Source organism: Danio rerio, chromosome 11, assembly GCF_052040795.2.
Source record: "Danio rerio strain M-AB ecotype USA chromosome 11, GRCz13ab, whole genome shotgun sequence".
NCBI lineage: Eukaryota > Metazoa > Chordata > Actinopteri > Cypriniformes > Danionidae > Danio > Danio rerio.
Window position 1 is genome coordinate 18944489 of NC_141031.1, and position 24847 is coordinate 18969335.

Below are 24847 nucleotides of genomic sequence, written 5' to 3' on the forward strand. Positions count from 1 at the left end.
TACAGCTGTTTTTTTCTGCTTCATTTTCTGCTAAGGTGTGTGCATGATTTTTTATTTACATTTTTTAGGACAACAGTATCTTCAGCAGAAAAAAATATCCAAAGATGTCATTTTAAATTGCAAAGAAATCTGTGTTTTTGAAACTAATGAAAACAGCAGAGGTCAATAAATGATATTAATTATTTAGCCTGACATGCTTATTGCTCCAAAATAGCTTAAATATTTCTCAAAGAATATATTTTAGAGTAGTAATCACAATACTGTGAAACTGTAATATTTTTATTCAAGGTTCTTACCATCAAAATCTTATACCGGCCCTTGCCTAATCTTATCTAGACTTGACCCTGTTATTCCCATAAACATGATCAGTCAAATTTAATCTCCGAAGTTCAAGAGGAAGGTATTCACTAGATGTTTGAGCTTCATGAACCAATGAGGTTTATGTTTGTGTGAAGCAGGTAAGTCTCTATACAATTGATGACAAAATGATGAGCCCTTCTAAAAAATTTACATTTTTCAAACATTTCCCAAGTGCTGTTTAAGATATTTTAACACCTTTTTTAATTTTTAAATAATTAATTTCTAATAAATAATATATTTTTTCCAGCCAAACAAAAATAAATAAACACTTTCACACGATCTAATTGGAAATACTCTGTATAAAATATTTGAGAAAGAGTAAAAAAGACTAATTTTGCCCTTTTTGTATATGTGAATAAAAACTCAAATTAAATAAATTTTAAATCATAAACACAAAATTAATTCGCACATCTCATGAGCTTTATGTTAGTGGAAGCAGGTAAGTTTATACAGAGACAAAATGATTAGCCCTCCTGTGAAATTTAAGTTCTTGAAATATTTCCAAAGTACTGTTTAAGAGTTCTTTCAACACATTTTAAATGTTTTAACAACTCATTTCTAATACCTAATATATTTTATCTTTTGCCATGATGACAAGTTACTTTGGAAGATATCATTAAGCTATTTAAGTGCAATTTAAAGACTTACCATTGTTAGAAAGTTTGTTTAATTACAAGTAATTGGGTATCAGAGGTTTTGTAGCCAATCAAAAATCAATCTCTCTTTCTTAAGGCCCAGGGTGTTTTGCACGTGCATTTCTTATTTCTCTTTACTATTTGGGCTTATTGAAACCTGATTAGAATGAAAACCTAAGTATCATCTTTTGATATAATGTACTTTTAAAGAAAAATTATGTCCATATATGTGGACTCGTGGTCCCAATTTACATAATACACTTTTTTTCCTGACTGTTTTTTAATGCATATATAACATATACATTTTTTTGAACATCAGAGAGTAAAATCAAATGTTTTTGCCCATTTTGAGCAGTTAAAAATAGTGCTTGGTACATTTCATATGCTGCAAAACAGTTGCAGGATGACACTGTATGTCTGTGACAAAATGTAATAGCTAAAATGTGCTGTCAACGTATGTGGTCACTAAGCCCTAGGAGGTTAAGGGGGCTAATAATATCAAACCTAAAAAAACACATGTTTAAAATCTGCTGTATTCAAGCTAAAAAAAATAAATAAGACTTTTTTAAGATTTAATAGGAAAAATATTTCAGAAAGAGCAAAAAATGTATAAGAAAACTAATAATTTTGCCTTTAACTGTACGCTCACTGATCATTATTTAATAAAAAGCCATTTTAAATCTATTTTAAAAGCATAAACACAAAACCAATGAATTTCATGTTTGAGCTTTATCTTTGTGTGAAGCAGGTAAGTGTACAGTATATACCACTGAAGACAAAATAATTAGCCCTCCTGTAAAAATTGTAATTCTTCGAATATTTTTCAAGTGCTGTTTAAGATTTTTTAACAAATTTAAACAAGAACTCATTTCTAATACTTAATATCTTTTGTCTTGGCAATGACATACAGTGCATTACAGTTATTTTGGAAGATACTATTGGGTATAGTTAGGTTAACTAAGTTTGTTTAATTAGATAAGTAATTGGGTAACAGTGGTTTGTTCTCAAAACACAAACTAAATAATAATTGTTTGTTACAATATATTTAATAATATTAAACCTAAAAAACCCACGACATTAAAATATGCTTTTATTCCAGCCAAACTAAAATACATAACACTTTCTCAAGATTTAAAAGGAAAAATATTTCATAAAGAGTAAATAATTTCACAAGAAGACTAATAATTTTACCTTTAACTGTATGGCACAGTGGCTCAGAGGTTAGCACTGTCACCTCACAGCAAGAAGGTCGCTGGATCGAGTCCCGGCTGGGACAGTTTTTCAGCATTTCTGTTTGGAGTTTGCATGTTTCCCTGTTGGTTTTCCTGGGTGCTCTGGTTTCCCCCACAGTCAAAAGACATGTGCTATATAGGTGAATTGTATAAGCTAATTGATCATGGTGTATGAGTGTGTATGGGTTTTCCCTGTACCGGGTTGTGGCTGGAAGGACATCTGTTGTGTAAAACATATGCTGGATAAGTTAGCGGTTCCTTCCGCTGTGGCGACCTCTGATAAATCAGAGACTTCGAAGTCGAAGGAGAATGAATGAATAAATATACGCACACACAAAACCAATGAGTTTGCACATCTCATGGAATGTTTGAGCCTTACGTTTGTGTGAAGCAGTTAAGCGTATAAACCATTGAAGACAAAATGATTATCCCTCCTGTGAAATTTAAATAAAAATATATCCCAAGTGCTGTTTAAGAGTTTAACGCATTTGAAATGTTTTAATAATCATTTATTTTGTCTTTGCAGTGATGTCAGTACAAAATATATGAGTTATTTTGGAAGATATCATTCAGCTTAAAGTGCAATTTAAAGGCTTAACTAAGTAAATGTTAACTAAGTTTGTTTAATTGGCCAAGTAATTGGTTTGTTATGTATAAAAAAATAATTTCTAAAGAGGACTATTAATATTGAAATAATTAAAGATAATTTTATATAAAATAACTGCTTTTCCAGCCAAACTAAAATAAATACCCCTTTCTCAAGATCTGACATGAAAAACATTGAATACATTTTTGACAGAGTAAAAATTTCACAAGAAGACTTTGTCTTTGATCGATATTTGATTTTTATTTGTGAATAAAAAGCCAATTTAAATCTATTTTAAAGCATAAAACTAACAAGTTTCCAGTCAATAGGAGCCTAAAATAAAGTCAAACTACCAGATCCTCACAATATAACATTTAATTCAGCATTACACCTGGGAAATCCATCAAAGGTTGTCTCTGAGATGTTTCTGGATCAGTTATGGTGGTGAGAAAGTGTGCCAGGAAACTAATGTGCATATCAGATGAGCGATCCTCACTTCTCTTTCTTCTCTCTCTCTCCATCCAGTGGCTGGAAAAAGATGAAAGACCCTCGTGTACGGTTTTGAACAGATGGTGTAACACATAAAGACTCTGAATTCAAAGCTTGTCCGAAACGTAGAGAGTGGGCCCAAACCTGAATTTTCTAACACTATAGATTGGAAGGGATGCGTGAGTATAGCATTTTCGTGTGTTTTTGTCAGTGTGTCTATGCATGTTGCAGTCCTGTGCCAATTCCTCACGCTGGCCGAGCAGGATCTTCAAAGATAACAAGCCCATCTGCTCAAGCTATTCGTCAACAATAAAACGAAGAAGCGTGAAACCAAGCCTGGATGTTTAACGGGTGTGCACTATAGCGAGGAAATGCCTGGGTTAATAGGAAGCAGAGACACTTGCATGTCTCATCGTATCTCATAGTCCTGGCTAAAAGGCGAGAATCTCTAAACCCAAAGGAGAAAACGCTGTCTGAGTTTCAGATGAGGCGTGAAGAAAGGTTTCATGTGCACGGCTCCAATTGTGCTGTAATTCAGTCAATCTTTATTGAGCATTGCATTTTAAGACAAGTTTGGTTGCAGCAGTACACCATCAGTGACACTGATGTCTGGTGTTTTTCTTGTTGATCTGGGTTTAAAAAGGTCTTCATGCTGGCAGTGATTCATGACAGACTGACCAGAAGTCACCTGATTATCAAAACAGCTAAACTTGTGGTGCAATGACTGCATAGGCCAATAAAGTTCATGAGTGTTCACAGTAAAGGAAATGTTGTTTTTAATATTTTTGACTTCATATTAAAGTAAATAACATGCCACTAACCCTAAAAATATGAGACTTTAAACATACTTTAACTTTAAACATACACTCACCAGCCACTTTATTAGGTGACAAGGTACTGGAAATATTCCTGAGATTTTCGTCCATATTGACATGATAACATCCATGATGGAAATCTCACGTTCCACCACATCCCAAAGGTGCTCTATTGAATTGAGATCTAGTGACTGTGGAGGCCATTTGAGTACAGTGAACTCATTGTCTTGTTCAAGAAACCAGTCCGAGATGATTTGCTCTTTATGTCATGATTATCCTGCTGGTAGTAACCATTAGTAGATGGGTACACTGTGGTCATAAAGGAATGGACATGGTCAGCAACAATACTCAGGTAGGCTGTGGTGTTGACACGATGCTCAATTGGTACTAATGGACCCAAAGTGTGTCAAGAAAATATCCCCCACACCATTACACCACCACCGCCGCTTAAACCGTTGATGCAAGGCAGGATGGATCCATGCTTTTGTTGTTGTTGATGCCGAATTCTGACCCCACTATCCAAATATTGCAGCAGAAATGCAGACTCGTTAGACCATCTTCTATTGTCCAATTTTGGTGAGCCTTTGCGAATTATAGCCTCAGTTTCCTGTTCTTAGCTGACAGGAGTGGCACTCGGTGTGGTCTTTTGCTGCTGTAACCCATCTGCCCTGAGGTTGGAAGTGTTGTGCAGTCAGAGATGCTTTTCTGCATACCTCGGTTGTAACGAGTGGTTATTTAAGTTACTGTTGCTTTACTATCAGCTCAAACCAGTATGGCCATTCACCTCTGACCTCTGGCATCAACAAGGCATTACTGTAATTTAACATGCCTTTTATTGTATTGTACTTTTCTGGCATATGTGGCAAATGTACATATATGGCTTCTGGCATTCCCACTTACTGAAGATGGTGGTATGTTATTTATAAATATATATATATTGGTAAAAAAAAATTATGTTTTATTTATAGGTGCTACGAGGAACCTACATTTTTCTTGGATTATTTAACCTGTTTTAGAACCTTAGTTTTGTAAATGTGTAGAAACATTCACTCAAAAAATGCCATTAATTTTCACAAACACATTTGAAGTATTGAATGATATCTGATATTTTAAAGTAGAAAAACAGAAATAGTTCCAGCAAAAATGTTAAATGACCTGCATCTCATTTACAGCTTTAGAGAGAAAAAAACTACAGTGTATACTATTCTAGATTTGATTCTTAAAATTTATATTTAGCTTTGAAACTTTGGACTTTGGTTATTCATAAAATGCAAGTAATTTGCTTCCAGCTATTTGAGTACCAATAATAATATGTAAATATAGGCATCACGGTGGCTCAGTGGTTAGCATTGTCACCTCACAGCAAGAGGGTTGCTGGTTCAAGGCCTGGTTGGGTCAATTGACATTTCTGTGTGGAGTTTGCATGTTCTCTTCATGTTCATGTGGGTTTCCTCTGGGTGGTCTGGTTTCCCTCACAGTCCAAATACATGTGCTTTAGGTTAATTGAATGAGCTAAATGTATGGGTGTTTGGAGCAGTGTATAGGTTCTTCCCTATGTTGGGTTTTGGCTGGAAGGGCATCCGCTGCATTCCGCTGTGGCGACCCTTGAATAAGAGAGGGGCTAAGCCGAAAAGAAAATGAATGGATAAATAAATATATGGGTAAAACAAGGTAGTACCAGTGGCTGACAATCCAATATGATCATTTGAAGCGAAGCGAAGCGAAGCAAACATCAGCTCATACTCAATTTATTCTTGAAGTTTGGAATGACATGAGGATGAATAAATGATGACAGTTTTCTTTTTCTTTTTTTCTGATGAATGCTGTTCTAGCCATATCTTTATCTCAGGCTCAGTGGCTCCTCCACAGGTGTCCAAACAAGAAGGTAGAGATTTTTTATTGTGTGTGCGCAGTAACATTTACATTTCTCACTGTTGTTTGTTTAATGAAGTGAGGATCTCACCCTCTGCCAAGATCCTTTCATTTCCTAGAGCCTGACACGTAGCGGACAAAACAGTATGTGTTGAAGGATGTCTTCTCCTCCTTCATGGTAAATAATTAAAAAAGAAAAAATATAAAGAGGTCATACATATTAAAACTAATATCAAATCAATATTTATGTTACAAACAAGAGCAATAAGGATTGTTAAGTGAGTGGATTATTATGAACCAACAAACAAACTTTTTAATAAACTACATGCTTAAAAATTTGTTATTTAGTGGATTTATATACTGCACAGATAATGAATGAAGTTTATAATAATTTAGCCTGTTTGAAAAATAGAAATTAAGCATAAACTAAGAGGAATGTATAAAAATATAAAAAAAATATTTACAAATTAAAACAAATACACTGTAAAAAATTCTGGTTGCTTTAAATTTTTATGCTGAATCAAATTAACCTTGAGTCCATTGTTAAACTGCCTTAAAACAGCTTATGTAACTTATACAATTAAGTTAGAACATGGTTAACTTAGTTTAGTAGGTTACAATAACCTAAAAACATTTTACTAATTGATCATATATGAATTTTTACTGTGTATTTATAGGGGTAAAATTCTGGAATAAATATGAGCTTCTGCAAATTTAAGTAAAAAAAAAATACATGAAGATCATATGACTCATTATTATGCATAAATTGTGTATCTGATATTAAAATGATTGAAGTACTAGATTTTTTGGAATTATACAATACAAAATACATTCCAGTTATGTTTGTACATTTAGTAAATATAAACGCTTGTTTATCAATTGCATATTTTTTGCAAAAAATTTGCTTATATTATCAAATGTTGCAAAAAAGTGACTCATCAGGTAATAGGCATAATAAACAAATACTTCAACATACTCCTTTTTTGGTAGTCATTTATTCATTCATTCATTCATTTAATCATTTATTCATCCATCCATCCATTCAGTAAGTTGGTTGTTTAGTTAGTTAGTTAGTTAGTTAGTTAGTTAGTTAGTTAGTTAGTTAGTTAGTTAGTTAGTTTCAAATATTAAATAAAAGAGATATGAAATAATACATACTATCCCAAAAATGAAAACTAGAAGTTCTAAGGATTTAAATGATAAAGCTTGATTAAAGGATTCATTCATTCATTTCGGACATTTCGACCTCATTGCTGTGAGGCAGCAGTGCTAACCACATAGCCACCATGTCACCCATATTTTTTGTTTGTCAATTGTATATTTTTTGTTTGTATTATTGAATATTGTGAAAAAGTGATGCTCATCAGATAATAGACTACATAATAATAGACTTTAGCCCTCTCCTTATTTGATAATTATGCTTATTTATTTATTTGGTTAGTTAGTTACTTAGTATCTATCTATCTATCTATCTATCTATCTATCTATCTATCTATCTATCTATCTATCTATCTATCTATCTATCTATCTATCTATCTATCTATCTATCTATCTATCTATCTATCTATCTATCTATCTATCTATCTATCTATCTATCTATCTATCTATCTATCTATCTATCTATCTATCTATCTATCTATCTATCTATCTATCTATCTATCTATCTATCTATCTAATCTATCTATCTATCTATCTATCTATCTATCTATCTATCTATCTATCTATCTATCTATCTATCTATCTATCTATCTATCTATCTATCTATCTATCTATCTATCTATCTATCTATCTATCTATCTATCTATCTATCTATCTATCTATCATCTATCTATATATATATATACCCCCAATTTCTGTTTAACGAAGAGACAATTTTTCAACACATTTCTAAACATAAAAGCTTTAATAACTCACTTCTAATAACTGATTTATTTTATTTTTGCCCTGATGACAGTAAATAGTATTTGACTACATATTTAGTGACATTTAAAGACTTAATGTTAATTTGGTTAACTAGGTAGGTTAGGGTAATTAGGCAAGTTATAGTATAATGGGCTTAATGGCTTAATGGTGCTAATAATTTTGACCTTAAAATGGCTTTTAAAAAAATTAAAACTGCTTTTATTTTAGCCAAAAATATTATTAGACACACTGTTGAAATTTCATTGCTCTGTTAAACATCCTTTTGAAAAAAAAAAAAAAAAAAAAATCAAAGGGGGGCTAATAATTCTGACTTCAACTTTATATATATATATATATATATATATATATATATATATATATATATATATATATATATATATATATATATATATATAAAATCAAAAAACTAGAAGTTCTAAGCCTTTGAAAGATATAGTTTGATTGCAGGATTGTCCTTATGTACAGTTAAAGTCAGAATTATTAGCCCCCTGAATTATTAGCGCCCTTGTTTATATTTTTCCCCAATTTCTGTTCTGTTCTGGGAATATTGTTTCAGCACATTTCTAAGCATAATAGTTTTAAAAACTTATTTCTAATAACTGATTTATTTTAACTTTGCCATGATGACAGTAAATAATATTTTACTAGATATTTTTCCAGACACTTCTATACAGCTTAAAGTGACATTAAAAAGGTTAATAAGGTTAATAAGGTGAACTAGGCAGGTTAGGGTAATTAGTCAAGTTATTGTATAACGATGGTTTGTTCTGTAGATTATCGGAAAAAAATAGCTTAAAGGGGCTAATAATTTTGTCCCAAAAATGATTTAAAAAAAATTAATAACTGCTTTTATTCTAGCCGAAATAAAACAAATAAGACTTTCTCCAGAAGAAAAAATATTATCAGACATACTGTAAAAATTCCATTGCTCTGTTAAAAATAATTTGGGAAATATTTAAAAAAGAAAATCAAAATCAAAAGGGGGCTAATAATTCTGACTTCAACTCTATATAAGTGCTGACATCTCATAGGTAGACATTGAAAGGTCTAAATATCTAGATTATTTGATAATATATATTATAGTTAAAAATATTGCTTATTTTTAAAAAATGTACAAATATTATTTTCTAAGAATATATTTTATATATTTTTGAGTTAAATGCGTTTTATTTGAAAGTATATTATTTTACAGTATGGGCTTGATGCCATTTGTCCTTTTCTATTCAGTATTTTTTTTTTATTTTTATTTTTTACAACGCCTCTTCTTAGTGTTTTTGTATCTTCAGTCAGCACTCAGATTTAGGTGTGATGTATAAGCTTTGCTGAACACAAACCCTGCAGAGAAGCTTTTTGTTTATTTGAGCAGGAGTGTTTTAATAGGGCCAAGTACAGAATACGTGATAAAAGAAGCGATAGTCTTGAATGTGTGTGTGTGTGTGTGTGTGTGTGTGTGTGCAGGGCAGGAATGCAGTGTGTGAAAGGTGACTTCTGTGTACAATATAGCTCAAGAGGTGATGTGTCTTTTGTTTGGCAGCATTCTTTTATTTATTTATCTCCTTTTTTTTTTTTTTAGTGTGATTAAGTTATTGTTTCCCTCTTAAAAATGGGTTTATAGCATTACTTAGAGAATTATAAAATTATGATTTCAGACCAAAAGTGTTATTATGCCATTTGTTTATGTAATTTAATTTAGTTCTTAATGTACATGTAATTGGAATATCATTTTAAATATTTAAATTTCTTTATTTTATACATTTAATAATATCTTAGATTTTTATATTTAAAATTGTTATTATTCAAATAATTTAAGATCAAGTATATATCTAAATTACCAAGATTTTAAATGAAATATTAAAAGTCTCCTTGAACTGTCCCAACATGAGACATCTGTGTTGATGATAAATGTTTTAAAAACTTTTCACTGCAAACTTCAAAAAGCATACCCTGTGTGTTCATAATTCTATTAAGCTGGAAAATCTACACAAACTCCAGCATGCATATTAAATTACTTTGCTGAACATGGAAGCTCGACTGAGGAAATTCAATTTATTAAAAGTTACACGATCCTCATTCCAGTTTACCACAAATGAGTGCATGCCACATGCTTGAGGCACAGATTTATGGGTAATTCATCAACGTCATTACATTATCTTAAGTGGCTGATGAGCCGTGGGAAGAGCTCATTACCTCTGAACGGGGACTCACTGATTTACTTACACTGTAAGAGAGTCTCTCCACTGATAAAACTGATAAAATGGCCACTGGGGACAGAAATGTAAGTAAATAAAGAGATGGTTATCCCCCCAAAATTTGCAAACATTATCTTTTGCAATCTAGAAAAGAAATCATTAGACTGACATGACCAAATTCAAAAATCAGACTTACTGTTACTCAAAATAAATAAGAATTTAGTGATCCAGGTGAAACTAACCTTTAAAATGTTTGTTCAAAAATAAAATAAAATTAAATTAAATAAATAAAAATGTAATTAAATAAAATAATTTAAATTAACAAAATAATTATATATATATATATATATATATATATATATATATATATATATATATATATATATATATATATATATATATATATATATATATATATATATATATATATATATATATATATAGTAAAACAAAACTAAACAAGCACTGTTAATGAATGCTACACCATACTGTAGTATAAACTATAGTGTACTTATTAACTGTAATAAATACTATTCCATATTTTTACTACAATAAATTTAGGTTTAATGTAATATATAAATATATACACCTAGGCGTATGGTAAACTTAGTACATTATTCAGTTTTTTTTATTACTATATTTGTTGCATTACCACAATAACTACAGATTTAGCACAACATATTAATTCAAGCACTTTAAATTACTATACTTTTTTTAATGTAGCTATGAATCAAGATTTCTGAAGAGACATTAAATGTCTTAGTCTGTTTATTTTAACCCCTAAACAGTCTAATTAGGACAAAACTGTAAAGAAAATAAAAAACCTTGAGGAAAGAAAAAGCAAGCAAAGAGTAAACTTCAATCATTTTTACACTCTCAGAATAATAATAAAAAAAACATACAGAAGCTGTCACTTTGGTGGTTTTCTATACAATGTTGTACCTAAAGGCTCCATATTGAAACCTTGATACATATTGATATACAAGTACTTAAAATTTAAGCATTGTACTGTTTAGGCATTAATATGTATTTTTCAAGTATCAATTTGAACCCTAATTTGTACCTTTTTAAAAGATGACAGTGAATTTTTTTCTGAGATCATAGATATTGATTACTCCAAGAAAATGCAAAACATTTAATTTGCTGAATTATCCCAATCTATAACTATGCTCATGTGTACAGCTGTTTTGATAATGTTAAAAATATAAATTATATAAATTATAAAAAATATAAATTATAAAAATTGCATGTTATTTTTTTCACCATACAGGCAACATTACACATAGGTTTTTTCACAAAACAGATGTTTACATAAACACTGAAAAATAAAATGTATTTGTTATTTTTATTAATCATAACGGTGTCCATATTCTGTGATTCACATTTCTGTATACTTTAACTATCCGCTTGTTAAGTGTGACATCACGCGAAGCCGCTTCCGGGTCTAAGCGCTCTATTCAACTGAATGGGGAGACTCATGAAATGGTAATAAAAAACGTTTACAAAGCGATTTAAGGCTTTCGAAAATCACGATCGCAACATATATATATATATATATATATATATATATATATATATATATATATATATATATATATATATATATATATATATATATATATATATATCCATGCCTAATATCCGATGGCCAGAAAGTGATTAACTTTTTTATAAATTGTTAAATTTTTGGTATTTGTTATGTAGCAAGCCCAGAGATTGTTGTGTACACTATGATATTATATTCAATTAACTTTAATGTGTGATAGGAATAAAATGTGATCATAAACGAATGATTTCTCCACTCAAATGAATGGCGGCTTGGACACAGAAACAGTATTACATACGTCACAAACACGACACCACTTAACAAGCGGATTCAATTAAATTAATCTTTATTTCTATAGCGCTTTTGTGTCAACGCAGCTTAACAAAGAAATTCTAGTCAATTAAAACTGTGTCAGTCCAGTTTTCAGAGTTGAAGTTCAGTTTAGTGTGATTTAATTTTCACTTTTGAAAAGCCAAACACTGAAGAGCAAATCCACCGATATGCAGCTCCACAAGTCCCAACCCAGCAAGCCAGTGGCGACAGTGGTGAGGAACAAACTTCATTAATTGACAAAAGTAAAGAAAAAAAACCTTGTGAGCAACCAGGCTCTGTTGGGCATGACCATTTCTCCTCTGGCCAAACTTCTTGTGCAGAGCTGCAGTCCCGGAGGCTGGAGAACACTGGATGTCCATCGTGGAGAACTGCAGGTGTGTGGAAGTCACCGGCGGGTGTTCAGAGGATCAATGCAGAGACTCGTCTGTCAGGAATCAGTCTCACGCTCTCCGCTCCTCCATGACCATCACAGCTTCAGCTCAGGATACGGCCTGGTCCAGGATTATAGATACTTGGCATAATTTCTTCACAGGTCTTGGATCACATAAATGGCGCTGCATAATCTCTAAGGGCCTCAGGATGAGTATCCCCAGGTGGAAATAGAAAATAAAGAAAATAATTCTAACAGTGTGCCTTTAATTGACATTTTAGTAGTTCGAAATAATATATTCTGTAATATAAGAAATAATACAAATATACAAGTAATCCATAAAAGAAAAGGTACTGGCAGCTTTTGTAATTTACAAAACCAACTCTGACAATATATCACTTCATAGTAGAAAAAATATCAAAGTTGCTTCAAAAGTTGCTGGAGGAAAGATCAAGTTATTTTATAGTGTACCTTCCTGCTTGCATGATCCCTGATATTTAAGTTTGGTGTAGTTGTTTGTGCAGTTGTTATGTGTTGTTTGCTTATTTGTACTGAGCAGTTAAACTTGCTTCAGCAAATCCCTGCAAATATTCTGCACATTCTTTAGTTTTCTAATATCTTCTGCATATTTGACTGCTGTCCAACAATGACTATATAATTTAGATATCCACCTTTTCCTACTAAAGACAACTGAGGTTCTCAAATACAATTTCAAAAGGTCTAAACACATTATTAAGTTTTTCTATTTTGATCATACACACACACACACACACACACACACACACACACACACACACACACACACACACACACACACACACACACACACACACACACACAAACAAACAAACAAACAAACAATCAAAATAAAAACAAAAGAGTGAAAGCACAGTTTGGCTTAAAATATTGTTATGCCCAGAATATCATGTGTGACATATTAGAGTTTAAAATAGTTGGTACATCTGTGAGTAAGACAGCAAGTCTTTGTGATCACCAAGATGAACCACATCCAACCAGAGTAAATGTGGTTTAAAGGGGAAGGGAGGGGATCCCCCTAAAAGGGATGTCTGGGTGCTAACCTGGATTGTATCCAAAAAAACATAAAACCACTGCTGCCCAACTCGCTGCAGAATTAAATGTGCACCTCAACTCTGCTGTTTCCACTAAAACTGTTTGTCAGGAGTTTCACAGAGTCAATGTGCATGGCTGGGTGCTATAGCCAAACGTTTGGTCATTTTGCCAATGCCAAACGTGGGTTTTGATAGTGCCAGCAGAGAAAATGTTTGGCTGTGGACAATGTGAAATGTGCATAGTTCTCTGATGACTCTACCTTCACTGACATTTCCACATTCGAGAGAGTGACAATGTAGAGAAGCCTAAAGAAGTGTATATCTTTTGTGTGTTTTTTTTTTTTTTGACTTTTTAGTTTTTAAAAGAGTTGTTTGTATTATTACAATAAATGTTAAGAACTACATTCCGAAGAAGAATGTAGGTGTTTTTATAAAAACATTTATATATATATTTTACGAGTTCGCATTTAGCTGAAGATCTATCAACAACTTGTTTGGCATGCTGTCGCTGGAGAGAGCCCTGAGCTTAAGGGATCCTTGAGCCTAGGCCTCCCTCCTGTTTGCAGAGCAAGAGGGGAGCTTGAGCTCAGGTGGATCTCAAAAACTCCCTGGTTGCAGTAGCTAAGGGAACCCTTTAGATAGAAGGGAGCTATAAGAGCCTGATTTGCTAAATCTGTTCTGCATTCTGTTGATCTTTGGATGGTGGGAGGAAACCGGAGAACTCAGGGAAAACCCATGTGGACACCGGGAGAATATACCAACTCCTCACAGAAACACCCACCGGCCTGGCAGGGACCAGGGCTGGCAGTGTTCTTGCTGTGGGGCTAACAGTGCTAACCACTGGGCTGTCATGCCACCCGATCTATGTTAAAGGAGGAGAACGGGGTGGAAGGGGTTTTCTTCCAGATGAAGATAAATGTGGACTGAAGACTGTGGTTATTTTTAATAACTTAGTAATCATATGATTGGAAGATTATGACTAGCTACTGGCTGTGGTAAATCATAAGCATGTAATCCTCTCGAAAATTGTTAATGAATAAACTTCACTTATAAGGATAGTATCTATTTCAAAAATGTGTTTTGATAAATTCAAAGACTGGACTTTTAGCATATCAGTGACTGTTTAGCCTCTCATTGCCCACTGAGATAAATCTGCATGGAAAAATTGGAGACTTGATGCATTAATGTTGCAATAGTTAATTTTCTTCTGAAACTATTTTTGTTATTCAGGTTTAAAGTCTCCTGATAGCAATCGGTAAATTAAGTAGTCTAAATGTATGTATATGCATTTTAAGGTTATGTTGAAGGACTAACAAAAAATTGTTCAATCAAAATGTTCAGTCTGATGTTAATTAATGTTAATTAATGCATTCACTAACATGAACAAACAATGAACAATACATTTTAGTAAACGTTAGTTAATGAAAATACAGTAGTTAATTGTGAGTTCATGTTAACTCATGCATTAACTAATGTTAAAAAGCATGGACTTGGATGTTAATAATGCATTAGTAAATGCTCATTTATGATTATTAAATGCTGTACATGTGTTGCTCATGATTAGTTCATGTTAGTAAATGGATTAACTAATGAACCTTATTGTAAAGTGTTACCAATAATTTCACATAAATCTTAACACAATTCTGTGCAGAAAAAGCAAAAAATATCCGAAGATTCCATCTGGCCCTACTAATAGCCAATATAGTGAGTTCAGGAATGTGATGAGTTTGGAATGGAATCTAATATATTGGGCACATCAATTAATAAATCAATCAATTAAAAAAAAAAATAATAACAAATCTGAAATGAGACATAATTTGGAACGGAGCTCTAACAAATTGCCTTAACCTTCCAAGGTGCTTTTGTCCCTTTTTGTGCTTTTAGTCCCCATTCATTGTAACTGCAATACACTGATTGGCACATTCTTCAAATTTTCTTCTTTTGTGTTTAACCAAAAAAGAAATCCACACAACCTAGAAATGACACCAGGATGAATAAGTAAAATGTAATTTTGATGTGAACTTTTCCCTTTGTAAGTTGGTAGGTTGAGCGAAAACCCCTAGCAGCACTAAACACCCTATTCAGCTGACCAAGAGCACTATGTTTCTTGTTTTCTTCCTCTTCCTCCTCCTTTTTCTTCTCGTCCTTTATTTCAGGCACAATAAAGGAAAGAAGGTGAGAGAAAGCCCGAAGAAGGAGATGAGAAGCGAGAGGCCAAAGCCCTTTAGAGGACTGAAAAACCCACGCAATGCTCTGCGCCTTTAGCAGCTGCAGCTGTGAAACCTTTCTTTCCCTTCCTCTTTCTCTCCGGCTCTCTTTCTTCTCCCAGACCTGAATAGCGCTGGGCTGAATAGATTGGGCCAGGTCGGCTGAATAGTTGCACCGGAGGGAGGGGTGGGAGCGGAGCCCAAATGAACCGGAACCCCTACAGAGAGCTCTGCTTCTGGCCACGGCCCGGATCGAGAGGAGGGGGGAGCTGCGTTTAATCGCTCATAATAGAAATTAGCATGGTGTAATGAACCCGTTTCAAAAGTCCATTATTTGCACAGTTCAAAGAGAGAGGGGTGACTTTGTAGTTGGAATCCGCAAGCCCAAGCCAAATATCAAAAGGAAGGCATTTGTCAAAACTTCATGGCAGAGCAAACACTGAATTTTCCACATTTATTTTTGCACATGTGAATCAATCCTGAGGAAAGAAAACTAGCTTTTTAAGTCCTCGGTACACATAAGTGAAGTGTCACCCGGTTACTGTGACTAAGGAGAACGTTGGTGGAGAATTGCATGTATGTCTGACATGATTCCGCGCACTTATTTTGCAATCTGTCAAAGTTTCACAAAGCATATTTTGAGTCTGAGGTGTACTTTTGTTGTCTCTTGGCCAAGCAGAACTGTCATGACGCCACATCTGCACAAAGACATCCATTTTGTTACGCATGATTCTTTTGACCTTTTGACCCTGTTTACACCTGGTATTCAGATCACAAGTCAGCAGAGGCTCATTGCTGTTTACACCTGGTATTTACGTGTGACTCGATTGCTGCCACTTGTGAATGAGTTTCAAGAGGAGGACTTTGTGACCCCTCATTCCTACCCCCTTTTGGATCCTTCTAACATTCATTCTAAAATACATTCATCTTTTTTAAAACCTTTTTTAAATCTTATTTTCAGTTTTAGAGAATAAACGGTCACACATATTTTGATGGTCTGTTGGTTGAATTTAAGTTACATTGCATCTACATGACATATAATTCTCATTAGACTGTAAGTAGACTGTAAGGTTGGGGTTAGAGCTGGGGTTAGGGTTAGTTTAAGTTGACATGTACGTGCAAAGTTTCCTATAGCCATTAAAATATCAGTTAAACTAGCAATATCAGCAGATATAAAGCAGACAATCTATTAATACTTAAATGGACCATCAAAATAAAGTGTTACCAAATAAACATATTCACCTTATTCTTCGCCGACGAGCGAATCTTTAATAATTTAATCTTTTTGGCTCGAGACTTTCAGTCTCATTCACTTCCATTCATTTTTAGACATTAAAAACTGCTCGTTTCGCTGTTTGATGTTGCAAACTGATATTTCCTTATTATATTATTCTACTTGGTCTATATAGTCATGCAAACATTTGTTTGTAGAGCAAGTAGTTTTTTGCCGTTTATTATTCCTAGTCATTTCTCCCATAGGCTACTGAATCGGAGGTTCTAAAACAATCGCGAAAACAGGCGCACTTCCGAATTTTAGAATCGTCAGAAGGTCAATAAATTCATGCTTTAGGCAGACACTTTATCTTATGTGGGTTACATCGTATAAATAAAATAAATTTTTTTTTAAGTTTTTTTTTCAAATGTGTACTTATATTAAACAAAAATTACATATAAATAAAATCAAATCATGCACTCTTACATTTTTATTCTTCTTTTACATTGTGTTTTACATTCTTTCATGCCAATATTAGTAAGTACTACTTTAAATGCAAATTTATAATCAGCCAACCACAAGGCAGCAACTCAATGCATTTAGGCATGTAGACATGGTCAAGACGATCTACTGCAGTTCAAACCGAGCATCGGAATGGAGAAAAAGGCTCATTAGTACCGATTGAGCAACGTGTCAACACCACAGCCTTCCTGAGGATTGCTGATTATATCCATCTCTTTATGACCATATAGTACCTATTACCTGATGGCGACTTCCAGCAGGTTTCTTAAATGGCCTCCACAGTCACCAGAACTCCATCCAATAGAGCACCTTTCGGATGTGGTGGAATGGGAGATTCGCATTATGGATGTGCAGCCGACAAATCTGCAGCAACTGTGTGATGATATCATGTCAATACAGACCAAAATCTCTGAGGAATATTCCTAGTATTCTTAATAACAATATATTTCTGGTAAGTGAATATAATTGTATATCAACAGTAATAAGCATTTCAAGTGGATCAACATTTTTCATTCAAGACGTCCTAAAACTATTGAACAGCACCCATTCTTGTCATAGAACAATTTTGAAAAATTATCTGATCCTCTTCAAATGTTGACTGTATATACAGTTGAAGTCTGTTTAACGGAGAGAAGATTTTTTAAACATATTTTTTTAAACACAATAGTTTTAATAACTCATTTTTAATAACTGATTTATTTTATCTTTGCCATAATGACAGTAATATTTTACTAGATATTTTCAAGATACTTCAGCTTAAAGTGACATTTAAAAGCTTAACTAGGTTAAGGACTAACAATTTTGACCATAAAATGTTTATTGAAAAACTGCTTATATACTAAACAAAATAAAACAAATAAGACTTTCTCCAGAAGAAAAAATATTATCAGATATACTGTGAAAAAATTCTTTCTCTGTAAAACATCATTTGGGAAATATTTAAAAAAGAAAAAGAAAAAAAAAATCAAAGGGGGACTAATAATTCTGATTTCAATATGAAATATTGAATATATAAATAAACTATAAATATGTTATTCATTCATTCATTCATTCATTCATTCATTCATTCATTCATTTTCTTGTCAGCTTAGTCCCTTTTTTTAATCCGGGGTCACCACAGCTGAATGAACCGCCAACTTATCCATTAAGTTTTTTACACAGCGGATGCCCTTCCAGCCGCAACCCATCTCTGGGAAACATCCACACACACACACACACACACACACACACACACACACACACACACACACACACACTCATATACTACGGACAATTTAGCCTACCCAATTCACCTGTACCACATGTCTTTGGACTGTAGGGGAAACTGGAGCACCCAGAGGAAACCCACGCAAAGGCAGGGAGAACATGCAAACTCCACACAGAAACACCAACTGAGCCGAGGTTCGAACCAGCAACCCAGCAACCTTCTTGCTGTGAGGCGACAGCACTACCTACTGCGCCACTGCCTCGCCTTATGTTATTTATTATTATGTTATTTATTATGTTCTCATACTTAAAAAATATAGAAGAGAAAATTTACAATTATAACAAATTAACTATTTTTGAATACAAAATAAAGAGTTTTTATATCATGTTTTATAGTAATTAAATTAAACCATAAATCTAAAACAGTTCTCATACTGTATATATGTTAATAAATACAATTCAGATTATTTATAATGTATTGGATTTTAATAAACTCAATAAAAGCAAAACTTGCTATTATTAATTCATGTTAACTAAAATAGTTGAACAGAACTAATAGCACAACACTACATAAAGTATAATAACTATGTAATAACACAAAACACTATAATAGCTACTCAGTGATCCTCTCGTCATTCAATCTACTTAAAAAGATTCTCTCTTCAGTTTCTCCACACTAGAGAGAAAGATTATTTCCCAGAGTGCACTGCTCATCCCACTGCTTGACCCTCACCTCATAATCACCACCTCTGACAAAACAACCAGTTTGGCTCTTCTTTTCCCTCATGCTGATCTGAGACCTGTTATTCTGATAACAGCAGCACTCTGGTAAAACACTCTCAATAGAGGTGATTTTTTCCATTGATTGCTGCAGCTGCAGAGCTTATGACTGTCAAACCCTGAGGCCCCTGTTGTGGATAATGGGGTAATGGTTGCCACCTTCTCAGCACTTGTGGCCCGCAAGCGGTGTCAGAGACTGAAAAGATCATTTCAACACTTGCTGACAATTTGTGAGGAATATGTCTGTGTACTGTAGGTACACTTTTGACTATCCATTAGCAATATGCTAATTAATTCAAGCCATATCATAAATGTATGCTAGAAACATCCTTTGGAGGTCAAGCCTTCAAACTTTAGCCAAAAAGGTGTAATAGCTAAAGCTGAAGTAATGCTAAATAAACAGCTTTTGTGGGAAAACTACTAATAATTTTCAGAATTGACAGCATACGGGATACTTAACATTAAAATAGTAGATCAACCAACCATCCCAACTATTTTAAACTGTGCAAGCAGCATGCCAAGTCATGCTAACACTGTGATGAAAAATGTTAGCATTGTAACATTTTAATTCATGTTAGATACGTTTTAAATGTATTTCAAATGGCTAATTTAACAAAATGTTAACAATACTATTGTCACTGATCTACCAGAGCTGGTGCTATATGATTCAAATATAGCACCTGAACACTTTCAATCACCTGGTTATTAAATATTGCACTTACATGCAGTCAGACATGATCTAGTCTGGTTGTTATCTCATGACTCTATACCTTATCTTATAACTGTGTCCTGTCTGGAATACTTATCTAATCTTGCCCACCTGTATGCGGATATATGCACACATATGAAACCTATATGCAGTATGCACATAAATGATGATATACAGTAGAAGTCAGAATTATTAGCACTCCTTAGAATTATTATTATTTTGTTTATATTTCCAAATGATGTTTGCTAGAGCAATGGAATTTTCACAGTGTGATTGATAATATTTTTTCTTCTGGAGAAAGGCCTATTTGTTTTATTTTGGTTAGAGTAAAAGCAGTTTCAAAATTTTTAAACACCATTTTAAGGACAAAATTATAGCCCTTTTAAACAATTTTTTTTCGATAGTCCACAGAAAAAACCATCAATATACAATAACTTGCCTAGTTACCATAACCTGCCTAGTTAACCTAATTAACCTAGTTAAGCCTTTAAATGTCACTTTAAGCTGTATAGAAGTGTCTTGAAAAATATCTAGTAAAATACTATTTACTGTCATTATGGAAAAGATAAAATAATTCAGTTATTAAAGATTAGGTATTAAAACTATTATGTTTAGAAAAAATAAACAGGGGGTCTAATAATTCAGGGGGGGCAATTTAGAATTCAACTGTATATGCTGCATATATGCTACATAGCACACATAGGCCAAATTGAGTTGCATATCTGTGCATATACAGGCCATATTGGTCTCCTTTATTGCTTCTTTATATCCACATATAAGCTCTATATGTACGTACAAGACATGTCTCCTATATAGCTCATATCTCACTTTAGCCACTGTCATACATGATGCCTAGCTCATTTTTTCTATTATCAAGACAATAACTAAGAACTAAAAACAAATGCAAAAACGTTTGTATGTGTGAACACTTGAAAGTATCACATGTAATTGGCATGTTATGGAATTTAACTATGGCAAATGAGTGAGTGCCCACACGGAAAGCACATTGCTAGCGCAATCTATTTTAGCAACATGTGTTAGCAATATGCTAATTTACTGAAGCCACATGAAAAATGTATGCTAGAAACATCCTTTGGAGAGCACACCTTCAAACTCAGCCAAAATACTATATTTACTAGCCAAAATACTGCTTTATTAGCCAACAGAAATGGCTAGGAATTGACAGCATATTGTATAATTAACATAATGCTTTCTACAATAGTAGTTCAGTCAATTATCCTCACAGTTTTAATTTGTGCAAGCAGCAAGCTTGTCATGCTAAATCTAGGCTCAAAAATGTTAGCATAATAACATCAATTCATGTTAGACATGTTCCAAACATGTTCAATGCTAATTTAACAAAATGATAACTATACGATTGTCAGTGAACCGACAGCACTGTACGATTCACATACACCTGATTATCAATCCCCAGCACTCACTTGCAGTCAGTTACCATCTAGTCTAGTTTTTACTCCTGATTCCATATCTGGCTCCCTAAGTTAGAACTGTCCTGTCTGGAATACTCACCCGATCTCCTCTTCACCTACCTATCCACCTGTCATCTGATCTGATTTATGAACCTATTTTATGTGAAGTTTGTGTGAAATCAAAATTCACAATGTTTATTTAGCTGGCATATGTTATTATTCTTTAGATAAACAGTGCAAGTTTAGAGTAGCCTCAGCAACTATATTCTTACCCATGCCCCTTTTACCATTAATTTGTTATGAGGGAATGATGCGCAATGAAGCCCCACCCCCAACTCAGTTTTCATTTTTAGTTGGAACTAAAAGTTTAAATTGGATACAGATATGGCTGTTAGTTATCAAAAATTATTTATATTATTACAAAAATACAATTACTGTACAACAATAGTTACAGTTTTTACATTACTGTGAGTGGCAAGTTTAGGATTTGAGTATGGGTAGACTTAAAAATATATATGGGTAATTTATTAAATAACATGATTAACTACTGGCTGCGAATGTTTCACTTCTAGCAACAACCAAAGTACATCAACATACTAATATTACAGTCTCAGCCTCCGGATAACACAGAATTGAAGAGTTGTGATTAAACTTTTTTTATTGTTATTTTTTCTCACCTTCTACTTTCTTCTGGCTCACCAAAATCATCTACAGTGAATAAATATACCATCCAATTTTGTACACAGGGATTTGACCACAAGGATTGAATTCCCCTGTGTGCCATTAAAATGTTGTTAACTAGAGGATAACAATTGGTCAAAGTAATAATTCAATTCATCTGTATTTCTATAGCGCTTTTATAATGTAGATTGTGTCAAAGCAGCTTAACATAGAAGATTATAGTAAACTGAAACTGTGTCAGTCCAGTTTTCAGAGTTTAAGTTCAGTTTAGGTCAGTTCCGTGTGGTTTAAATTTCACTGCTGAGAGTCCAAACACTGAAGAGAAAATCCATCAATGTGCAGCTCCACAAGTCCCGAACCATGCAAGCCATTGGCGAGAAACAAATGGCAAGGAACCAACTTCAATTGACAAAAGTAAAGGAAAAAAAAAAACTAGAAAGAAACCAGGCTCAGCTGGGCACAACCTATTCTCCTATAATTAAATGTCTTGCGCAGAGCTGCAGTCTAAGCATTTTAGTATAATTTGCTCATTCCTTAATGAAAGCTTTTTTTTTTAAATCAAATGAAATTGTATGAATACAAATAGTAGCCACTTTTCTGATTTAAACCTCAAATTTTAAGTTGGAAAAACTATGATTTTCAGTCTGGTTCTGGGAACAAAAGGTCAGTTAATTACAACAATTTTGATTAAAATGAGTTTATTTCATCAGATAGAACTGTGGGAAACCAATCACAACTAATTAATTTATAACAACGTCAAAGAATATGACAAAGAATCAAGCAAATAACCAATTTCCAAGAAGGTGGTGAATGGCTTTAGTGTTTCTTCATCCAGCCGTGCTCAGGTATGCATCTCAATTTGAGCTCAAACACAAGAGGTTCCAGCTCCGTGAGTAAATAAGGACAGAGGCATTTACAGCGAGGCCTATTCAGCCTTCACTTCTCCCGTCTTCTAGAGCGTCCAGCTGTGAGCACTTGAGACAGGCCACGGCCTCACACTGAATACTGCCAGAGGACTTCCAGAAACCTCCATTCCACTGGCTGACAGCCCCTCTGAAAGAGCCATTATCTCCAAACCCCCAATTAGGCCCAAGCGCTTCATCCAGAATGCGTGAGAATGAATAATCTCTAAATAGAAATGATCATTTTGGCTGAAGAATGCTTTTATTTGAATTGATATTTTGACGTTTATTTTGCGCTACAATGGAGGTTACTTGAAATGGCTTGCTTTATAAGAATGCAACACTTTTTGGTTTCATTTGTAGCGTGTACAATGAACAGAGAAGAAAAGAGGTTGTTTCTAAAGACTTTTTTTTAAAGAAGAAGAACCTATTCTGCTCAACAATGCTGCATTTCTATGATAAAATTTGAATAAAAATGGTAAAATAGCATTTTATTATGGTAATACCCTGTTTTCTCATTGAATTTATTTTAATATGTACTTTATTTCATGCTGATTTTTCACACCAGTCTTCAGTGTCACTTGATCCAAAATCAGTCTTTATGAGAATTTAACACTGGTTTCATATGTGTTGCCTTGAATACAAATGAAAATGGAAAAAAGAAAATATTCAAAGAAACACACTACCAATCAAAAGTTGGGGATCAGTAGTTTTTGGTTTAGAAATAAGATGTTGCTTATTTGAAAATGTAGTTTAAAATAAGATTTAATTAATCATAACAGAAGAGCAAATCAGCATATAAATAATTTCTAAAGGATCTTAATGAAGACTGGAGTAATGGTGCTAAGAATTCACAGCAATAAAAATGTAAACTACGTTTAATAAAATAAATTGCAATAATATTTTACAATTTTACAGATCAAACTAAATACAGGCTTGTTAAAGAAGCTTATTATAAAAAAACAATAATAAATCTAGTAGGGCTTTTGATAGGAAAACATGGTTGCCAGCAGGTTTTCATAAATACTTTTAAATTCAGTGTTACATGAGCTGGTTATGTCTGTATGTAAACAACAGTCTGCCAAAGCATGCGAATGTGAAGCGTCCGAATTACTGGCCAAATAAAAGTTTCTGTGGGTTCAGCGCTGTTGAAATATGCTAATGCTAACTCTACAAAACCACAAGGCAGATTGTCCCCTGTTTAATCAAGGGGGAAACTGAGCCACGCTCATTCATTCATGACAGAGAAAACAAATGTAGAGAGATAGATAGAGAGAGAGAGAGAGAGAGAGAGAGAGAGAGAGAGAGGGAGAGAGAGAGAGAAAGAGAGAGAGAGAGAGAGAGTAATCAAAACAGAATACTTGCTTTCTTTGTCTAATTATTATAATGTCGGTCATATTTCATTTAGGCTAGCTGTCATTTTCTGAGCAGACATTTTGCTAAATGTATACATTTATTTATATATTTTATAGGTCTACATTTCAAAGTATAAAAATACTGTTTTGGAAATAATTAACTTAATTGTTGTCACCGACTCGGTCCCAGTCATTCCCCTCGCTGGCCAGCAGAGGCCGCCATCCCCGGACTTCTAGCATTACATCATCCATCTAGACTGATTGTGCACACACCTGATTTGAATTCCGTTAACGACCCATGCCACCTATATACGCCACACTCAAACCACAGTCCAGTGCGAAGTCTTGTTCAGCCACGGCAAACATTTTTGAGCGGTATTCCCTGCCTGATCTTCTGTGCATTACCCCGGACTGTTTCTGAC